The following is a 6,389-nucleotide window of genomic DNA, read 5'->3' as shown; positions in this document are numbered from 1 at the left end:
TTTTGTTTTGTTTTTTATGGTTCTTTTTTTTTTTTTTTTTTTTTTTTGAGACAGGGTTTCTCAGTACAGCCTTGGCTGTCCTGGAACTCACTCTGTAGACCAGGCTGGCCTTGAATTCCGAAATCCGCCTGCCTCTGCCTCCCAAGTGCTGGCATTAAAGGCGTGCGCCACCATTGTCCGGCCAGACTTGTTTTGTAAAAAGCCAGATATGGAATACCCCAGCTTTGCAGGACCCATGGACTTTGGCGGAACCACTCAGCTGTGGTGTAGATGATAGGTAACAAGGGATGATCTGAAGAAAACTTTATTTGTAAAAACAGACCATGCCATGTTTGACCCACGGGCAGTCATTTGCTTAGCTTTCTCTAGAATGTAGGCTGGACATTTCCAGGGTGTGCCTCTGATACTCAGGGATGAGCCTGAGGAAACAGGCAGGTTGGTAACCCTGCCCTCAGTGGCTTCTTCAGAGAAAGCATTGTATCCTGTAAGACTGGCTCTGGCCTAAGCATGAGGTAAACTCCCTGGAGTTTACACTTAAGATAGGGAGGCATAGTAAACAAGTGAGAGCACTTCTATTAAACATATGTAATGTAAAGATGATAGATTAATGCAGTGGGGGAGGGGAGACAGTTTGTTCAGCATGCTCAGCGACCACTCCTAGTCAAACTACCCACTAATGCAAGAGTAAAGGAAAGTTGTGGCAAACGTGGATATTTAGTTATCAAGCGTCAAAAATCCAAATGAAGAGCCTCAGGCACGGGCCTTCCCAGTACCTCTGCAGAACAGAAAAACCAGTCCGGCTGGAATGAATATAACAAATAGGGAGATTCGGTCAAGGGTTACTGCTGACGAGACCTTCCCAGTCGGAGGACACCTCTTCGACCTCACCTAGCTCCCACAGGAAGCTCACCTGCAGCTCTCAGGGGCTCGGCCTCTTGCTTGATGGCTTCTGCATCAAATGTGGTTAGTTCTGGGGGTAGCAGATTAATAGGACACATTCTGTCAAATAAACACAAGAGCTTTCTTTCCAGGCAATTGAATATGCATTTAAGTAAAATAAATTGACTGGGGGGTAAAATTTGAGGTTCTCATCAAGCGTTATCTTATTGTCTTCCTTGATGAACATGAATGTTGAGACCAGGAAGAAACTAGCTACCTGATTCAGGGTCCTGTTCACAGAATGGGACAAAAAAAAAAAAAGCAAAAGTTTTTTTTTTTTTATCAAGAGATAGCAGCTTCAGTTTCTGTTTCTACTGCCAAAGCATTAATCTTTAAAGTAGAAATCATGGAATAAACAGGTTAAGAAGACACTGAAACCTAGGTAAGATAGTCTTAGGCTATGCAAATAAGAATACCGGCTCAGATCCACACCGTGGCTAACCCCAGGCAGAAAGGATGTTGGAACTGGGAGAACAGAAGAGAGCCCTGAACAGGCAATGCTGTTTTCAAAAAGGATAATGAGGCAGATGCCAAAACCCCCACCTACACGTGAACATCCCTCTCCAGACAAATCAGAAAGTGCCAAATGACTTTTTTTTTTAAAGGATATGGGGAAGTGGACCTTTTTTTGTTTTTGTTTTGTTTTGTTTTGTTTTGTTTTTTTAGATTTATTTATTTTTTTATTTTATGTATATGAGTACACTGTAGCTGTCTTCAGACACACCAGAAGAGGGCATCAGATCCCATTATAGATGGTTGTGAGCCACCATGTGGTTGCTGGGAATTGAACTCAGGGCCTCTGGAAGAGCAGTCAGTGCTCTTAACCGCTGAGCCATCTCTCCGAATGACTTTTAAAATTCAACATTTAATGAGCGGTAGGGAAGAGGTGCTTGTGCAAGCAGCTCAGTCAATGGGGACAAAACTCTCAAGGTCATTCTACCACACTTTTGGAAGAGTGTCACATTCAATAGAAGATGACTGTCCCAGTGTTGAGCCTGAGCTACGGTACATAGTGAGACCTGTCTCAAAAATAGGTAGATAGATAGATAGATAAATGATAAGATAGTCAACTGGCCACAGATGTTGGTCTTTTTCCTTCTCAGGCAAAAAGAATTGGTAAGGGGCTATCAGTGAATATGAGATTTTAAGATTTGATTGCCTGTCCAGCCCTGGAACCTTGGCAAAAATTAAGATTTGATCAGCCACGTGGAAGGTCAGACAAACCCAACACAGGGGCCCTGGCCTGTCTTTCTTACTGCAGGATGTAGCAGCTAAATACCTCCACCACCGCACCTGTCACCACCTTTCCCCAGGGGAAATTCTTTTCTGAAGAAATTGAACAATTCCAAGCAAAAGACTCATAGTGAAAGCTGAGTTTCACCAAGTACCAGCTTCCTCACCAACTGCCCAAGACTGAGGGCTGCCACAGGACAAACCATGGTGACACACAAAATCCACATTGCAATGCCTTAGTTTTAGATACAGAAGAACAACCTGGAAACTCTTTGAAAGATTCAATGTGAAAAAGAGATGACAACCAACCAACAGAAAGAAGGCAGGTGAAGGATACAGATACAGCAAAGGAGGTAAGAATTGGAGGGAAAAATACACCCAGTAATTTTCCTTTAAAAAAAAAAGAAATTGCAGCCAGGCACACACTTCTAATCCCAGTACTGGGAGGCAGAGGCAAGTAGAATTCTATGAGTTCAAGGCCAGCCTTGTCTATACAGTAAGCTCCTGTCTCAATCCATCCATCCATCCATCTATCCATCCATCCATCCATCCATCCATCCATCCATCCATCCAACAAATAGTACATGTACAAAAGAGCAGAACACTGTGAAAAAGAATGAGAGAGAGAGAGAGAGTAGAATTAAACATGTCATAAACAGAGAGTTGGTAGATAACGTTGACCTCTAAGAAGAAAAGAAGTAACAAAAACTGAGAATACACTAGAGGACTCAACAGTGGGTGAGAAGGACTAGTGGCTAAAGAGATTTCCTGAAGAGGAGATCAGACACTAAAGGGATGAGTAGGAGGGACAGTGACTCAGTGATGAGCCAAGCCACCTGGATGAAGGAGCCATGTGGTCCCATTCCTGGGATCACAAAAGATCCCAGCAAGGCTTTGAAGTCCTTGTATTCAAAACCAACTCCTACAATTCTTGAAAGAAAACCCAAAAGAGCTACCTATAAGAATCAGCCAAATGGGCAAAGACTCAAGAGCAAAGTTGTGTCTTTGAGACAGTAGTTTTTATCCTACATCTTAAGATGTGGCCAAGGACCAGACTCTGCCAAAGAATTACTAGCAAAAACAAATCCAGTGAAGATGCATAGATTAAAAGCCCACAGTTTTACTATCAGTCTCAACAGACCAAAAAAAAAAAAAAAAAGACTCAATCAAATTAACATAAAAAGGTTTGAGCATTTCTGCTTCTGTGTTTCCCACAGCAGATGGATGACATAGAGCTCACAAACTAAGCCTGGGCCAAGGCCACATGTGGGAGCAGAAACATCTGCAAAGATGCTTTCAAGATTCTAGTTCTCAACCCAGAGTTCTGGACTCCGATGATGGTTTGAATGGATCAGAGTAGAAAGAAAGTATGTTGAGTTTCAAACTAGTGTAAGCCACTTGTCTTCTTGGCTCTTCTCTCAGGACGCTACTGAGAGATATTCCAGCACAATGAAAGGGGAAATCAAAGGTCAACAACCAGCACAGGTTAGAAGCAGATGCATGGAGGAATCCAAGTGCCCAGCTATGCAGGCCTAAGCGGCCGGTGCTTCTGCCTTTCGTTTGTGCAATCTCCCTCCATAGCCACAAGTGTAAATCCGTGCTGAGGCCTAGAGAAATTAAGATGGCCCTGTGAGCAAGGTAGCAGAAAGAGGCTTATCTGCCTCTGCCTTTGAGGGGCCCTCCCTGGTAGATGGGGCTCAGTTATTCTCAGGTTCAGTATCAAGGCTGTCCCTCACAGACTTCCGTAGAGTATAGGCAAAGGTAGCAGAGAGCGAGGAAGCTTGGTGTCTGTCCTCCTGAGGCCTGCTCAGTCTTACCCTCTTTTCTTTGCACACACTAGCGGTCCTAATGAACAATAAAAACTCTAAAATGTTTAGATTCCATTCAAGTGAACGCCATATTTTCTCTAATTATCCCTGCTGCTCGAATCATTTTGTTGTGTGCTTTTTGAGCAGGAGGAGGGGGTGGAGAACCAAATTAATTCCTTGGCAACAAAAACCTAATTAATCAAAACCTGTTCTCATCCATTCGGAGCCTCTTTAGCCCGTGGAAGCAGCAGCCAAAAGGGAACAGGAACATTTAGCTTGACAGAAAAAGAAGACAGGTGTGTCCTAGGATACCGGTTTCTCAAGATGCTCTGTGGAGGCAGGGCAGCTTACAGAGAAGAGGGTGTCCTGAGACTGCCTGGGGTAGGCTGGAGCCCCAGGTTGGTGAGGCCTGGCTGCATGACTTTGAGCAAGTCTGGTTACCCGTCTTTGGTGGTTAACCTTCCTGGTCAATTGATTCGGTTTAGAATTACCATGGAAACAGGTGCTTGGGTGTTTCCAAAGAGCTTTAACTAGGGTGGGAGGACTCATCCAGAATACAGGCAACACCGGCCCACAGGCTGGAGTTCCAAGACTGAATACAAAGAAGAAAGTGAGCTGAGTACCAGTCATCTCTCTGCCTCCTAACTGCAGATGCAGTAAGACCAGCTGCCTTCAGCTCCTGCAGCCATCTTCTACCATGATGGGCTTGGGCATCTTTGAGCTGTGAGTAGAAATAAGTCCTTCCCTTAGTTGCTTCCTGTCTGGTATTTGGTCCCAGAAATAAGAGGTGCAACCGATATACCACTCCGTACTGCCCGTTTATAAGACAGGATTAACGGCACCCGCTCTCATGGTGTCAGTCAGTGGAAAGGTGGAGTGGTGTCAGCGGCACCCTTTCGGTGATTGACACATCTCAGGATTGGTGCTGGTGGTTACTGTTATTTACCTGCAAATGTGGCTGCAGTTATAGAAGTTGGCTATTTGGAGAACATTTTAACGGCTTTTCCAGGAGCCTCTTCTTTTAATTCCTTATGTTTTTAGAAATATACTCTGAAAAAAAAAAAGAAATCAAAACAGATGCACAGAGATCAAGCTGCAGGGATGTTCGCCATGCTGCTCACTATAACTGAAACAAGGAAACCATCCAAGTGCTTTAAACAGGACCAGGCAAGACAGTCACACTGCCCCACCCCCACCCCCCACAGCAAACATCCCTGCCAAGTTAGGATGTTTACTAATGAAGTGGGTTCTTTGTGGCTAAACAGGGACGTAGCCAGCCAGCCAGCCAGCCAGCCCCCAGCTTCCAAAGCACATCTCACGTTTATTTTGTCAAGTATTTCCAACCTGTATACACACAGTCAGAGAAAACTTCAGGCAGGAGAATTTTGTCTTGTTTCGCTTTGTTCTTTGGTGTTTGTGTGGTTTCCTTTCGCTCAGTACTTTTAAACTTCCTTGTAATGAGCCACAGTCTTTATGGTTTGAGAACCAACACGTGGGTTTCAACATATGAGTGTTGACCAAAGAGTCCTAAGCACCTGTGGAAGGGGCAGACATTCGCTGTCACCAGGCCTGTTTTACACAGATGCTCCCTGCCTGGTGTCTAGAATACTAACTTTTCAACCCCTGTCTTCAGGATTCTGACGGCCAGTGAAGAAGGCTTCCTCAGACATGAGGAAGCTTAAGGAACTCCCCCATAGCATGCTTCCTTCCAGCAACTGCCTTCTCCATTTGTGCTAGCTCCCTCCTGTCAGCGTGACTGATGGACTTCCTCTTTCTTTTCTTCCTGTCCCCACATCTCACCTCTTCCTTCTCTGGCACTCCCTCCCTCCCTCCCTTCCCTCTTCTTCACTCTCAAGGCCCCATGGTCAGTTAGGCAAGGTATCAAGGGGAAGATTGCCTGGTGGCTTATCATCATCACCTTCCACTTTCCTGACATCACAGAGCACCACACAGCTGCTAAGAGTTGCAGAAACCCTCTCCTATCTCGTTCTATCTTCATAGCAGCCCTCAGAGGCAGGGGGAGGTCCCTACACTCTACACATGAGTGACATAAAGCGAGGCTCAGAAGGTGATGAGCAGGTCTTTGTTCCAGCTCAGCTGTGGGTTGGCATAGGCTCTTCCCTCAAACTGGGCTTCAGGTCAGAGTTCCCGAGGCAGCAACCTGAGGAAGTGAGGCCTAAACTGTAATTGCTCTCATACCTGAGGATCAGCTGGGGGATGCTGAGCTACACAGGAGAAAGAAGGAAACAGAAAACTCATTTATAAGCTACAGGTCACTATTGAGGCTCTGTCCATGTTTCCCTAGTTAATTGGAGCCTAAAGTAATCCTGTAATTAAGCCTCAGAAATACAGTTTCAGGACAGCATGGTGGTTCAGGTTTTTTATCCTAGGACTTGGAAGGCATGTGCA

At 45.0% G+C, this 6,389-nt stretch overlaps 1 long non-coding RNA gene across 1 annotated transcript; it reads right to left on the bottom strand.

The window, feature by feature from the left end:
• Positions 1-4,635: 4,635 nt before the first annotated feature.
• Positions 4,636-5,512, bottom strand: LOC115486410. The gene is made up of 3 exons (XR_001778365.1): positions 5,325-5,512; positions 4,927-5,030; positions 4,636-4,701 (listed from the first exon to the last, which is right to left on the bottom strand). It is a non-coding gene; the product is annotated as an uncharacterized LOC115486410 (long non-coding RNA).
• Positions 5,513-6,389: the final 877 nt, after the last annotated feature.

This window comes from Mus musculus, chromosome 7 (genome assembly GCF_000001635.26).
Source record: "Mus musculus strain C57BL/6J chromosome 7, GRCm38.p6 C57BL/6J".
Taxonomy (NCBI): domain Eukaryota; kingdom Metazoa; phylum Chordata; class Mammalia; order Rodentia; family Muridae; genus Mus; species Mus musculus.
The sequence above is the reverse complement of the archived record's forward strand: the minus strand, read 5'-3'. Positions and strand labels throughout refer to the sequence as shown.